Source organism: Ochlerotatus camptorhynchus, unplaced genomic scaffold (genome assembly GCF_037179485.1).
Source record: "Ochlerotatus camptorhynchus isolate MF236.1 unplaced genomic scaffold, CSIRO-AGI_Acam_v1.1 ptg000042l, whole genome shotgun sequence".
Classification (NCBI taxonomy): Eukaryota; Metazoa; Arthropoda; class Insecta; order Diptera; family Culicidae; genus Ochlerotatus; species Ochlerotatus camptorhynchus.
Genome location: NW_027040533.1, coordinates 433,843 through 450,021, shown reverse-complemented (window position 1 = coordinate 450,021; position 16,179 = coordinate 433,843). Strand labels below are relative to the sequence as shown.

General features: G+C 37.6%; 1 protein-coding gene across 4 annotated transcripts in view; it reads right to left on the bottom strand.

Moving 5' to 3' along the window:
• The window catches only part of Trim9 (E3 ubiquitin-protein ligase Trim9), a 319,633-nt gene that overhangs the window by 130,222 nt on the left and 173,232 nt on the right, over nucleotides 1–16,179 (bottom strand). The window lies entirely within an intron of this gene.

The window sequence follows — 16,179 nt, the reverse complement described above, 5'->3', positions numbered from 1 at the left end:
ACACCATCAAAAGCGGCACGCCAGTCAGTCTATAGTATGCGCGCGTAAACAACATTCAGGGGAGAGAATTGCCGGAGTTTGCGAATTCGATGTCGACACACGTTGTTGGGGCCACAGTCCGAAGATAAGGAACCATCCCGCTCCACCCTCACCATTCACTAGACATTGCATAAACATTGCAGCACAGCGCGGCCGGACCGGCTTCCGTCGTGATTCGTAATTTCAAGCAGAATTAAGCCCAATTTGTGTGCACGAAAATGAAATAATAAATATTTGATTAGAGGATAATCTGATGAAATGCAGTAATGATTGTGTGTTTTGCTTTTAATGATTTTTGGCTTTTGAAATTATACTGTTTCGTGGTATTTCAATGTTCATCATAGGGTTGAGATCTAATTTCCGTCATGCCAATCACAACCCGCACTTTTCCTTTATTTTTCGAACGTAATTGAACAAAAACATGGAATGTTTCTATCAAAGATGACTTCTAAATGTATTAACCTCTCAATGCATACCGCTGGATTTGGTAAAGAGTCACAAATTGTTGAGATATTGTTAAACATCTAACACTGCTTCTTGACCACAATTCCATCATACGATTTTAAATTCCATCCAAACATATTGAAACAACATTGGATTCATTTGGCATACGGATGAACGCAGAAAAAACGGATTCGCTAGGAAATGCTCCTTTTGTTTTTTAGAAGACTGCATGTGAATATTCATAGTATGCGTTTTTATAAACTTTGTTAGCTTTTGAGCTAAGCTATCGTACCAAACATATGATTGATTCATTTACATCGAAATCATTGATATTAATGATATGACGGAAATAGACGCTTATGCCCAAGTAGTGTTTCACCCTACACAACTCAGAATGTAGAATTTCAGATAGGAACGGATGTTTTGATTACCAACACTCGTCCATTTGCTATTTCAAGAGCAAAATCGATTGAAATATCGTCAATCGTATGAAATAATCAATATTCAAAAGCCCGGCTAGTCCAGGCTACCATCGCATGCAGCATTCATGCTGAATAAACCACATCAGCTCGGCAAGCGATTTGCCTAATCCACTCATCAATTAAACATCCACCCAAAATGGCACAAAACCCAACACCTATTGATGTCAATCAATTATTGATCGGTGGTATTCGGCAGCAGCACCCTTCCATATATGCATGTCCCGAACTAGGATTCATTGAAACTTACCATCAAGGGGCTTCCCTTAGTTCAATCAGAAATGGCGCGGCTATAGAGTAAATCCGAGTTTTTCGAGATGGCGTTTTTTGCAACTCGATACGTTCTGGAATAGTGACAGCTAAATGTATTGACAAACTAAAAGATTGGCCACAACGCATCATAAAAAAAACTAAGCGACCGTCTCGAATAGAAGAACCGCAATCCGGGGGCAAACTGATCACTGGGCATTATCAGTTGCGTTTTTGGTTATCCCGTAGGAATATTTCGGCCATGGATATCAAAAGGAATCTTGATAGCATGTCACCATAGATAGTATGTAGATTTTACTGCATACATTTCAATTTTATTTAACTGACGTTCAATGCCATTCAATGTCAGCATTCAAACAAACGGTTTTTTTTTAATTAACTTGAAAGTGGTATTTTTCAATAAACGAAGTTGTGAATCTTAATTGTTTGATAAATTACTATTAAATGTTTCCAATATTGAGAAATAAATAGTTTTCTGTAAAATTTATAGTGATTTAAACTGAAATTTCCAATATTTAGGTGCAATTGTGTATTTTAAGAAATCTTTTCTTCTGATTTGAGGGGTAGCTCAATTTCAAAAATGTTCTAAAAAAAATTAAATCAATAAACTGTGTAATCTCACAAATCGATAGAGACGTCATTGCTTCTGATTTCAATAGTTTGTCAATTTCGTTTAAAGTAGAAATTAATATTTATTTGTACATTATAAACTGAGCTTGCCCCCGGATTAAGGGACATCTTAATTCCTATGGCAATCATGTTACATAAGAAGAGTGTCACGCTGAATTCAGATCACCGAAGTAGGTAACATTTTACTGGATTTTTGAACAGCTGAAAAAGTCGGTAAAATTTCAATTGATATAATGAGAGAGAGAAGGATTAGTATTTTCCATTTAATTCCACTACTTTATTTGCTTATCCTTGACAGATACGCGTATTTCGTCTACAATGTGCAGACTTCTTCAGTGTCGTGTACTAATACTCGACGAGTATTAGTACAAGACACTGAAGAAGTCTGCACATTGTAGACGAAATACGCGTATCTGTCAAGGATAAGCAAATAAAGTAGTGGAATTAAATGAAAAATACTAATCCTTCTCTCTCTCATTATACAGGTATTCCACTAAGACGCCCACATTCATCAGGTTTCATTTGATAGTTATGCCACCATATGACACTCAGGTACTTCTCATTTGTTTTCATTTCGTCTACTCATTTGGTTCGTTCTCAAAAAATCTGAATGAAAAATTGCTATTATTAATAGAATAACTGTATTGGAGATACATATTCCTTTTTATTAATGCCCCAGTTATCTGGTCTAGAGTCAACTGGGTGGGCCATTCATAGGTCTATTTTCAGCGAGCTTGATAGATGAAACTTGCCGGCATACACACTAAGAAATTATTACCGTATCGGTAATTTTTTACCGAACTTTCAACAGCTGAACGTTCGGTAAACGAAATGACTACCGAACGTTCCATAAACACTTTTTTTATGAAATGTAAAAATAACCGAACGTTTCGGCAATTTTTACCGAACAGTTCTGTCATTCTAACCAAACAGTTCAGTATTTTTTCACGAACGGTTCGGAGCTTTTTACGTATAACTTAAAATATTAATGTTTATTTTTTTTTATTTTTCAAGATTTTTTCTATTAAAAGTGCTTTTTACATTGATATTTCATGTTTTTATTCATCATTAAAATTATGGCCCTGTTATGATTTTGGGATACGCTTTACGAAATTTACTCAACTACAAAAGACTGCAAGATTACTGCAATGCGTGCATAAATTTTGTTCTTGTTGTAGAAAAACTTTCAACGCTAATCATTGCTCCGAAGAATAGGAAGAATTGTTTGTCTGACGGTGCCGGTACAGTATCAAACACGAAGAACGATTGGATCAACATTTCAAACGCTTCCCTCATTCCACTTCCAATTGGAATCGCCAGATTTTTGTCAGTGATGCGTTCATCCTGGTCTTGCATTTGTTTCCATACCTGTTTCATAATACAACTTACACAACTTTCACTGGTCACACTTTACACTGGTCTCACTTCTCTCAGCTTGCGGTTATGTGTAAAAAGCCGTCCCACGATCTGACAGGCTGAATGTACCGAAGTTCGGTAAACGGATTTGACATTTACAGTGTGTTCGGCAGTTTTTTACCGAATTTGGCGTTAACCACATTTTACAGATCTTATTGTATTTTTTTTTACAGTGTTCGGTAATTAAATATTCACATTACCGAAACTTCGTATAAACTTTACCGAATATTGGTAAAATTAATTTTTTTACCGAAAAATCTGTAATATTCTGCATTTACAGATTTTTTTCCAGTAAAAAAAATTACCGAACACGCAAATCGTCGCTGAGTGTGTAGAATCGTTTACAGATGTGGTAGAGAGGACACTCGTGTAAGGTTACGGGTACGAATCGGATGATGACTGTTACTGTTGCTGTTATGGGCTTCGGTATCGTTGGCCGTTGTCGGATACTATGGATACTTTGTTTGCTTTTCTACACCGTGGGTCGGATCGGTTGGGTCTACGTTTTGTTGTTCACAGTGAAAGATCATGTACATAGCTCCGAGGCGCGGTATGACCGACCAACAGAAAGCGGTTCATGAAGTTCCTGCCGTTGGACGTGATAGATAAATGACGGTGGACGGTGGACGCAAATATTATCAAGATGTGGCTGATTTCCAACTACTGTCGAAACTCTCAGGAAACCGATACCGACAGTGAGGTAGAGATGAAGCTCTTTAAAAATTATCCTTAGGTGGAGTGCACGTCATCTTCAACGATGTGGAATTTCTGAAGAAGTATTTGTCTTCAATATTGCCTGGTGGCAGGAAACATGGTAAAACAAAACGAGCTTAAAGTGCAGTATGGACACCGAGATACGCCGGAAGTTATGCTCCTTTTTTATTTGGATATTTGTTGGAAATACTTTTATCATGTTGTATTTCATTATCTAAATCGTGAAAAAATAGCCCACTACAAAATTAATTAAAAATAAAATCATTCAGTTGTAGGAGCTACCTCTGGTTTGTTATCTTCTTTCTGGATAGCATTTGCCAATGTTTCCGGTCAGGAGATTGTCATGAGTGTCATATAGGTAAACGAATCCACGGTTCTAATGGTCAATGGAATACTGGAAGTAACCGAGTCACTTCATGGATTAAACAAGGAGTCATTCTCGGTAGGACCATTGATATGCTGTTCAAAATGTCATTACAATCATTTGCACGGATGGGGTGGGAACCAAATCCACTCATTGAGGAGTTCCTAGAAGCATCGTAACTCGAATATGGTGAATTGTAATTCGTCTTGTTCTTTACGTATCAGTAGGCCTAACCCAGGTACTCCGAGTTAATGATAATCACTGTACTTTCCGGTCCACAATGCCCAGGCTGATCTTACGTTGGTGCTGGAAAAATACGGGAAAGTGAAGCGTTTCATCCAGGGAAAATTTTCACCAGGGTTGGACCTCGACATGTACTCAGAGGTGCGAGGCATATACAAGGAGATTCACTTCTCGCTTAAGTTCCTCAGTCGGAAGGAGAGATATTAAGGTGACTCACGGTTACATGGAGAAATGCCAGCTTTACCCACCATGCGAGAACAACCCTTTGTTGGTTCCATTTTAGGTCCCAAACAACTGTGCAAAATGTTGGGTCGATAGATTGTACCCCGACACAACAATTTCATCTGAACATACCAAATCGATAAGGCAAGAAACTCCGAAGCTATTTCAGTTTGAAACACTTCTATTGATATGAGTGAAGCAGGCGCGAGGTATATTAAGCCGCCCCCATCTCTCCAACAACGCATATGATATAGAGCAACTGTTTTTGAATAATTCATCTGAACATACCAAATCGATAAGATAAGAAACTCCGAAATTATTTCAGTTTAGAATCTGTCTCCCAGTGGTACACCGGCAGTGTTGGCAGAAAAAGTGATATAAGGCATTTGATTCAAACCATAAATATAACAATTTTAACTTTTTTTTATAGACATTCTAGCACCGTATGAGGATGTATTCCTATTATCTCGCAGCAACTTACGATTTGCGATGCTTGACGGCGAGGTGAATACAAGGCACACTGATTATGTTAGAAGAACAATTGAAATTTAGCGTTTTACACTAATCCAATTATCAAACACAATAAACTGAGGGTAAACAACAAACGCTCACGCTCAGGAGTTTTTTTTTTAACCTTCTCCGAACGGTTCCGGAGAGGTTCAAAAATTACCGAACAGTGCACAGTGGGCAAAAATTGACCTAGAGTCACCCTTATTTTGTGCCGCTGATTTTATCTTGCGCAGACTATCGAAAGTTCCCCTTTGCCCGTTTCTCCCCATTTTCTGGTGAAATAAGAAGTTATTTTACTTTATATGTAACTGCCGGTTAACTACAGCCATAAAATGCAGTGAATTAAACTATTCTCATAATCTGCAGACTAAAAAATAACATATTTTGCCCCATTATGCCCGAAACTCGTTATTTAAGGATAATTTATAAGAGTTTTATACATGGGGGTATAGGGTACTTTATAACAGTTGTGTATACTGCCGTTAGATTTCAGACATAAAACACATAATTAATTATGTAAAAGAAAGTCCTACGAATCGCTTGGAACATGCATCGAATAGTGTAGGCCTAGGGAAGAAGCTAATTGTCCCATTTTCCCCAAAACTTGTAATTTAAGGGTAATTATTAACAGTTTTGCAAACTGCCGCTAGATTTCAGACAGATTTAGTTTTGAAAACTGCCGCTAGATTTCAGACATACAACACATGATTTCTTATGGAAACAAGTTCAAAGAATCTATTGGAACATGTATCGGATAGTGTAAACCTCGGGAAGAAGCTCATTTTCCCCGTTTTTCCCCAAACTCGTTATTAATAACGTTAAGGATAATTAATAACAGTTTTGAAATCTGCCACTAGATTTCAAACACATAAACAGTTAATTTCTTATGTAAATAGTCTAACAAATCGATTGTAGCATGTATCGGATAGTGTAGACCTCTGAAGGAAGCTCATTCCGCCTCATTTTCCGCAATAACAGTTTTGCAATCTGCCGCTATAATTTTAGACATAAAACGCATCATTTCTTAAATGAAAAAATCCAACGCATGTCTGAAATCTAGCTGCAGTTTTCAAAAATGATATTAATTATCCTTAATAACGAGTTTTGGGGAAAATGGAGCAAAATGAGCTACTTCCCGAGGACTACACTATCTGATTCAAATCAACTTGTTGAACTATTTTACATTAGAAATTTTGTGTTTTTTCCCCTTTATTTAACGTCGGTTTCTGTTCCGCAATCTAGTGCCAATCACCGACGGACAGGCTGCAGGAAAGCAGCTTCCACACCTGCGTAGGATATCACACCCATTCAACACACATGTGCCGGGACCAACGGCTTTACTTCCCTTCCGAAGGACGAGAGATTTTTATGCCTCAAAAAAAATCCCACCAATCTCGGCTGTAATTGAACCCAGACCCATTGGGGTGAGAAAGCAGTCACGCTTACCTCTACACCACCGGTGCCGGTATTAAGTGTTTTATGTCTGAAATCTAACCGCAGATATCAAAACTGTTTTGCATACTTTATTATGGGCTTTTGCATACAATATTTGCTACATTGCATGAAATGTTTCAGAACTTTACATGATATATAATGAAAACTTATATGATATGTGACGCTCCATTTATGTGCATCATACTGAACAGAAAGGTACACTACTTTTTCGAACTGTGTGTATTAGTGTGCAGGAAATAAAGATACCAAAAATGTATAATGCCATCCCTGATTATTTCACTACCTTTAGATACTAAAACTCATTCGCAATTCAGTGACTCAAAATCAAGGATTCCAAATACTTATTTACTCTCAGCACATAGTTTCTTAATGCAAGATGCATATTTTACTATGATTTTCACAATAATACTTATGCAAAGAAGGTACAGGCATAGAAAGCTTTCAATTAACAACTCTGGAAGTGCTCAAAGAACACTAAGTTTAGAGAAAGCGTAAAGTCCCGGTAAGGACTAAGAAGCATGTTTTTAAAAAAGTTAAATTAATCGTAAAACTTCGTAAATAGAAAAGTTATTTTCTAATTATATCTTCAATTTCACATTCAATTCAAGAAGCAAATAACCTGGCAGCCTTGGTGTCATCAAATTAACAACAAAATACGATGGAGTGAATCGGCTCCCCCAGCCAACCATGAGAACTATAGATTATGACAGATGGCCCTTTGTCGAAAGATTAATTTTCTATCGCACTTTTAAACTACGAAGTACGCCAAAACGTGTGTTCGAAACATGTGCGAAGTTGTTGTGCCGTCTTTATTCGATGCCTCTTGTAGGGAGCTACGTAGGTTGACACGGCCAATTAGATCGCCTCAGCATTGAGTTATTTTACAATCAAAATCGCAAAAACGTGGGTTAATCGTAGACTGAGTAAAATTTTGCTCGCTTTTCCTCAAAAATTTGCTCGAATATGAGGAATATCTGCGAAGGTTAGATTAGGTTATCTTTATTAGCGAGACTTTCAGCCAGAAGCTGGTTCATCTCATATATATGAGAAAATTTTAATCAGTCTAAGAGTGCCGTAAACCGGTGGCAAATTGATCACTTTTTAATGTAAATATAGAAATAAATTTCTACAAAAAGTGATATTGAACAAGTAACAGTATTAAAGCCAGTAGCTATGAATACTCTATCATTCTACATAATAACTTATAACATTGGAAGTTTTGTTTATTTTACAAAATTCGAGGTTCCCAGTACATTTATAGTTATTGTGCATTATGAATTTGTGTTCCCTGAATCTGAATCAAACCTCAGAATCCTTGTGCCAAGTGTATTTTCAGCAGAAATGCCAAAATAAATTTCTTAAAATTCACAGCTGCACCCAAATGTAGGAATTTTATTTAAATATCGAAAGGGATTTGACGGAAATCCTATAATTTGTTGATATTGGAACCATTTTACAGATCTATATTATGTTATTCGGATTCATTTGTACCATCGTTAAGATAGGAATGCTACTAACAATTTAAAAACAACAATCGTTGCAGCCTTATAATTGCTGATATTGTATGTCATTGAACGTCAGCTAAATAAAACTGAAATGTATGAAGCAAAACATACTTTTCAGCTGATTTTTTTTTTTTTTTCTTCTTTATTATAGAGATTTTTAGCCATATGGCTAGTTGAGATAAACTCATTAAAACAATCATTAGAGTACCTTGCTGAAATACTATCAATATTTCACTTGATATCTATCACCGGAAATTTTCAAAGGGTCAGCTAAAAACGCAAGACCAGTTCCTTGACCTTCTCTGATTTGCATTGAAATTTGAATAAATGTGTGCTATGGGCAATCATTCACATTTATGCAGAAATTTGGCCATTTTAGAATTTTCAAATACTATATCTTCAACATTTATAATTTATTTTTCAAATATAGCTCATGTAAAATCTAAAATTTTGGAGTATTAAAAACCATGGACACTTAAAAACTGACGAAAATCGTACACCCAACCGGTGGATGTAAGATTCGCTTACAATTATGTGGGATTCATCATCAGAGGATGTAAGTGGAGACCGCATGAACCGAGGATGCGATATACCTAGCTGCGGTCCGATGTAAGAAAATTGGAGACCGAAAAGTGTGGAGTGTATTAGTGAGTGAAATTAATTATGTCGAAAAAAATAGAAAAAGGTTGCCGACTGGACTCGAACCACGGACGTTGCGACTGTCAGACCTGTGTTTTCTCCACTGCTCTCTTTATGCTTCTGATTGTGGACAGCCTAAAAGCAAACATGAAGCGCTCATTTTCTCGCATGCTCGACTTCGTATGCTTTTTCTGCAGGAGAGATTCGATATAAGTGTGTGTGTCGTTCTACAATGTTCTACAATGTGCGTCGTTCTACAAGCTTACTGGTATAGTCGAAAGCGTAGATTGAACCCGAAATAAAAATGCTCGACTTCGTATGCTTTTTCTGCTGGAGAGATTCGAGACAAGTGTGTGCGTCGTTCTACAATGTTCTACAATGTGCGTCGTTCTACAAGCTTACTGGTATAGTCGAAAGCGTAGATTGATCCCGAAATAAAAATGCTCGACTTCGTATGCTTTTTCTGCTGGAGAGATTCGAGACAAGTGTGTGCGTCGTTCTACAATGTTCTACAATGTACGTCGTTCTACAAGCTTACTGGTATAGTCGAAAGCGTAGATGGAACACGAAATAAAAAAAGACAAAAAACCATTACATCGCCTGCATGGTCAATTTCTAACATTCGTTGCGATGTTCATGCACAGAGGATGATAGGAAACGGAACTAACATTCATTGTAATAGATTTTTGGTTTGCGTGTAGAACATCAATTTATGGTTATATTTTCAAGCATAGATAGTTGATTTTTTTAACAATTTTTTGATTATTTTTTTCTTAAAATTACAAACAAAAATAATTCCAAATATTTTTCCCAGCAAGACATACTTGTTCTTACATCTTTGTCTCAGACGTCATTTCGATCAGAAGTGTCGTAGCACGAAATTCAATTTATTGAAAAATGTCAAAGATGCCACTTTGAAAAAAAAATAACAGCATCCGAAACGGCCGATGTTTTGTAAAAATTTGAACAACACACAATGATGTCTACAACACACAATGATGCCAGGTTTTATGCAAATCGGAAAAAGTCGAGTTTTTTCGATTCGTCCTTTGGCGTGGAGCTGCTCACAAGGCATTATGATCAATTTCAGCCCGGTGATCAATTAGCCCCCGGATTACGGTGTTGAGTGACTTTCTCGACGTTCTTAATATTCGTGCAGTTTTCCTGGAAAATCGAGGAAAATTTTACTCAGTCTTTGAGTAAGCTATGTTTTGCGATTTTTAGTAAAAAACCACTCAATTTTGAGTCAATCTTCAACGACCGTGTACTCTTGGTGAAAACTTACGACACCATGCATATGCTTTTACACGCTAGACTTTGTCAAATCGACCATTCTGGCCGGAGGCAATCATGAAGAACTTTCAACGAGAATGGATGGTCCAATCGTAAAGTAGAAGGATACACGATGGAACATACGACGAAAGGATATCACGCACATAGGTTGGTTGCACTTGTTACCTTCCAGCAGACTGTGCCATTGTCGATGGAAGATAAATGACGGAAGGACAATAGAGGTGGACAGAAATGTCATACGTCTCTGTTAGGGCATGTTAGGATTCCTGAATGGAGTTGAAATACATGTTGAAGAGAGGAAGTTATCCCGGATCATTGAGGGGATAAATAACAGCTAATTAGAGGCAACATGTTGGAGGTGATGTTTTAATATTTAGGTAAGCATAAGTTTTGTAAACGAAATTGAGACCTATTGGTTGCAGAACTATACCAGAATTGAAACGTTTTACCACAGACTAACAGGCATAGTTTCTACTTTTCATAAAGAAAACCGTCGCGAAAACTGAAGTATGCATGCATTAGGTAAAGAAAGTTGATTAAGAGAATTGATCAATGTAATTTGGACATTTCAAGCGACAACGCATAGGTGAATTATTCCCGTACTAACCCAGGCATTCAAATTGACGTTTTTGATTGTCGAGATACTAGTGAGGCGTCGCTTTGTCTGTGACATTAGGATTGATTAAATGTTTAAAGGTGACTTGCATCAATTAAAACTAATTTTATTGTATTGATAAAGTTTCCGGTAATGCATAAGTGATCATTTTAAATTGAACTTTTAGCAGTGCCCATCGAGATTTCCACGTGCATAGCTTTCGAGTGATGTGGAAAGGATTTGCAACCCATGAATACTAAGCCACTATAATATTGCTATGAATAGCAAAATTCATGCCATTATAAGAAAGAAAATGACATTTATCTTCATGATCGGAAAACCTGCCACCGACCGTGAAGAACAAACACCAACCAAGCATCAGACGAGTTTTATTAAATCAGACAAATTGATTCATGTAATCAGAGAAAGATTATTCGACGTAAAAGTTGATGCGTTCCGACGCTCACTGGCTGGCTGATACAAAGGTGCCAGACGACAACGGTGGTGAAGGGCCAGAGGTAGGGATGCACAAGCCAAGTAACTTCGACCAAAGTGAGTTTACAGCGATCGAGCGGTGGCCTTATTGCCGGCGGAATAAGGAGCAAACGATGACGGTGAACATTAAGAAGTAGAAGAAGAATAGGATTTGCATTCCGTCAGCTTCCCGGAGGGTAAATTTCATTTATTACCGGGAATGAATCCTTGTTGGTGCAGGATTTTCTGAATGTTTCTCTTGCATTTTCCTATCCTGACCACGTTGCATGTTGCTTGCAAATGACAGTATACAAAGTAACGAGAAATGTAATATAATAATCAAGAGCCGTTGCTGGAAGCAATGAGGTGTTTGCAACTGCAGCGCATTTTTACGGTCATGGAACACAGCGAACCGTTTTCTCATTTAGCTTTTCAACTATTTACCAATTTACGTAAATGACGTGAAATGAAATTCTTAGGAATGGAGTCCAATAAAATAGTGTTCATAACTTTTACCTTCATGAGGGCCTAAAAACGTTGGCGATGAGCATATAAAAGTAACACTAAAGAAAAGTTTGTTCTGAAGAGAAATGACCTTTATTTCAGTTCCAAAATCCAAACCAACTGTTAATTTTTAGTTAATTGGCCGTCAGAAATTACTGCTGAGCTAAAACGAGGAGAAAATTACCTGTTGCTTGTCACAAAATATTAGACACCCTCCCCCCACCCCCCTAGAGCGTGACATAATATATGCATCAGCCCTGAGGTGAAAAAAATCAAACTAGAAGAAAACTATCAAAATTCTCTACACGGGAACAAATCAAAAATCCGAAATGAGATAAATGACTCATGATTTCATGAACATAGCGTATTTTCATGTAATGAAAATACATCATGAATAATATTCATGAGCTATGTTTGCGTAACGCACTCAAGATTTTCGAAATCATGAATCATCCGAATAAAACTCATTAAATATGTAAAAAAAATATTAAATTAAGCATCAGGATTTGAACCAAGAACCTTACGATCATTAAACCCATACTTTGACCACTAGACTATTAGTACTTGTATAACATGGAAGGCAAAAGCGTATAACAGATATCTATGTAGTGCGGTGAACACGGTTTCCTAGGTAACGCTTGAAGTGGTCATGATTCCGCTGCATTGTGAAATCATGAATTTCCATAGCGAAATCATGAATCATTGTTATGATTTCATGGGATGGCAAGTTTTTTAATTTCATGATTTTTTATTCATGAAAATGGAATCGGTTTTTTTTTCCCGTGTAGTTTCCGAAATAAGCAATGAAGGCATGACGACATAACGCAAAGAAAATCAAAGTCCATGTCTTTTTCGGGTTATTGTTGAGGGGGGTGGGGGAGAGGTTGTTGGGGGGAGAGATTTTTGTGAAGGGGGAGGGGGTTTACATACATTGCTTTTCCTCATTCCTCATTGTGGTCACGCCGTGATCCACCTTTAGCCGCTGACTTGGTCCTGCTTGCTGCAGAACCAAGTGCCACGCCGTCCGAAGCGACAATGAGCAAAAGCACGACAACAGCACTGTTTTATATCTTTTCAGGTTCAAGCAGAACGATGTGCAACCTAACCTGATAGGATTTCCCACCATTTTTTTATGAATGGGGTGGAGCAAAAAGTTTCTTTTGTGCAGAATATGTAAAAAAGGATGGAGTTTGGATGTTAATATAATTGCATATATAGAGGTACCAGATATGTTTTACAGTCAGTTGTTGGTAATTCATCGAGTGTATGTCTCCTGTTAAGCAGTTTTTTTTTTTGAAAATGTTGGCTCTGCATGTAAAAAATTAATTGTTTATACATAATTGTGGTTTGCTTAAAATTTATTTCCCGGAAAAAAAAGATCGTCAAAGTCCATGTCTTTTTCGGGTTATGTTAGGGGGGGAGGGGAAGAGGGTTTTACATGCACGTTTTTTCAAGTCTCATTCCTCATTGTGGACACGCCGTGATCCACCTTTGACAGCTGACTTGATCCTGCTTGCTGCAGGACCTAGTGCCACGCCGTCCGAAGCGGTAATGAGCAGAGGCAGGAAAGCAGCGCTGATTTATATCTTTTCAGGTTCAAGCAGAATGATGTGCAACCAAGTGGTATTCGTTTATGATGACTGGGTTTGGGAAAAAGGGTTATTTCATGAAAACAGTGATAAAATTATCATTTGTACAAAAGTTTAATTACAAAAAAAAAATTGAAAAATATTTATTTCAGCAGGTTCGTAATGTAATATCCTATCGATTGGCGTATTTGAAATTAAATTTCATCTATAAATGACAAAGTTACAAGCGTTTCCAAACCTAACACTCCTTCACCACACACACCAAAAAATTCTGAATTTTACTGGCGATGTAAACATCCATGCATGCAAACATTCATACATGTAAACTTCCTTTTCACGTAAATTAGCAACTTGCAAGAAATGTTGCAAACAAAAGTGGACAGTTGCATACAATATATGGGATATTGCATGACATGTCTCATAAATTTACACGATCTATAATCTAAATTTGTGTGATATATGACGCTCCATTTATGTGCATCATAGTAACGGAAATTTACACTACTTTTTTTTAGCTGTGCACATATTTTTTGATTTGCACCCCAGTATAGTCCACAAAGACGTAGTTCTACGTCAAAAACTTTACACTGGAATTCTATTTTATATAACAAGGGAAGGTGATTATAGTGACCCCCTGAGTTTTCTAAAACGACTATTTTTTTGGCAGATGCGGAAAACCCCCACCCCTAGAAAATACTAGTTTAGCCAAAGCCCTCGGCCCAGTGAAGATCCGGGCGCAATAGCCAAGATGAAGGCGTCAATTGTTATGGCAGCAGCATTTTTATCAGATCCATTTCCTGCCTTACATTATAAACCTCACTCAACCCAATCATTTGGCTTGTTTTGTTTTGGGTAATTATATGCAAATTAGATTTAATGTATAATAAACAGTTCCTTGATAATCTAATTAACCGAAACACGAGTCTCCATCACTCCAGGAGTTGTTAAACCTTCGATGACAACAACAAGGCTCACGAGGAGAGTGGTGAGAGGATACAAGAGGTTCCTCCACGAAGCAATTATGACGTGATCTCGGTCGACCGGCTTTGCCTTTATATACACTGTAATTATTCATGCGACATTTACAGCAACGGTGAAGCCCATCACACGAATGTCATCGTAATTATGAAATGATTAGGATTTGCCAAAGCTGAGATATCTTTTATCATTACCGTCAATGAGGCTCAGTGGAGCGAATCTATTCTCCGATGCATAAATTTTAAGCACTTGTGTAGGCGTGCGCGTGTGTGTATGAATTTTACTTCTTCTCCATTTTGGTTATTACTCGGTGTTTACACCAAAATTTAATCTGATATTCAGCCCTTCTTCAGCTAAACAGTGACCGACAACGTGTTTAGGCAAAATTTCTAGAACACCTCCTAGCCTATCCTCAGCTTTGTGCTCGAAGTTTTTGCGCTCGATGCTTGCTCAATTGCATCCATTTGAGTGAAGTTTCTTGGATCAGTTAGGACTACAATTTGGAGTATAAAAATAGATAATTTTTGACCGCAAAGATGGCGCAGCGATATAAAAAAATATACCACCAGATACAGGTTTAGTGTATTCGGCAAAGTTTTTTTTTTTTTTGTTAATTACTTTATTTGTACAGGCTCATTCGAATAAACTTTACAGAGCCAAGTTATCATTTTCTTTATACATTATAAATGTCTTAAATCTAAAATTAAAGGATTGGAACCGATTACTCGCGGTCTTCTCGAGGTTAGTGGATGACAATTGTTTGGATCGGGAGAGGGAAAATGAGATTTGGAATATGATTTATGATTCAAAAATTTCACTATTTCTAAAACAAATACTTAATCCTATCGACGTTATATCAACTCTGTAATTATACAATTATTACAGAAACAAATCTACAAAAAAAAAATACACACACACATACAAAACACAAACTAAACACAAGGTTAATCAAACTTACAATCTATGGTTAATATTCTTCAAGAAAACATATATGAGTTGCATAAACTCCAGATCGCGTCTAGCCAAAATATCCCGAACTGGAACATTAGGTTGTCTACCTCGAGCCCGAAGGGAATCGTACAACTCGGATCTGACTCCACGGTGCTCAGCACATGACCAAATAATGTGATCTGCGTCCTGGTAACCTTGTCCACATTCACAGAGATTACTGTCCCCCAGCCCAACACGGAACAAGTGAGCGCTTAGTGAATAGTGATTGGACATGAGGCGAGACATCACACGAATGAAGTCTCGACCCACCTCCAAACCTTTGAACCAAGGACACTTCGACACCTTAGGGATAGTTGAATACAACCATCGTCCCAAACTCCCTTCACTCCATTTATTTTGCCAGCTGGCGAGTGACTGTTGACGATAAATGAAGAAAAATTCGTCGTAGGCAATTTGTCGATCATAAATATCGCCTTCCATAGCGCCCACCTTTGCAAGCGAGTCCGCCTTCTCATTGCCCGGAATCGAGCAATGAGATGGGACCCATGCAAAGGTGATGACAAAAGATCTTAAAGATACAGCACTTAGAAGCTCTCGTATTTTCATGAGAAAATACGAGGAGTGCTTTACCGGCCTCATGGAGCGAATAGCCTCGACAGAACTGAGACTATCCGTAAAAATAAAATAATGATCTGGTGCAAGTGAGGCGATCGTTTCTATCGTATAATGTATTGCCGCCAGTTCAGCAACATATACGGAACAAGGAGCATGAAGCATTCGAGAGGCGCTATGAAATTCGTTATAAATACCAAAACCAGCGGACGCCTCTATTAGTGATCCATCTGTGAAGAACGATCTTGCGGAA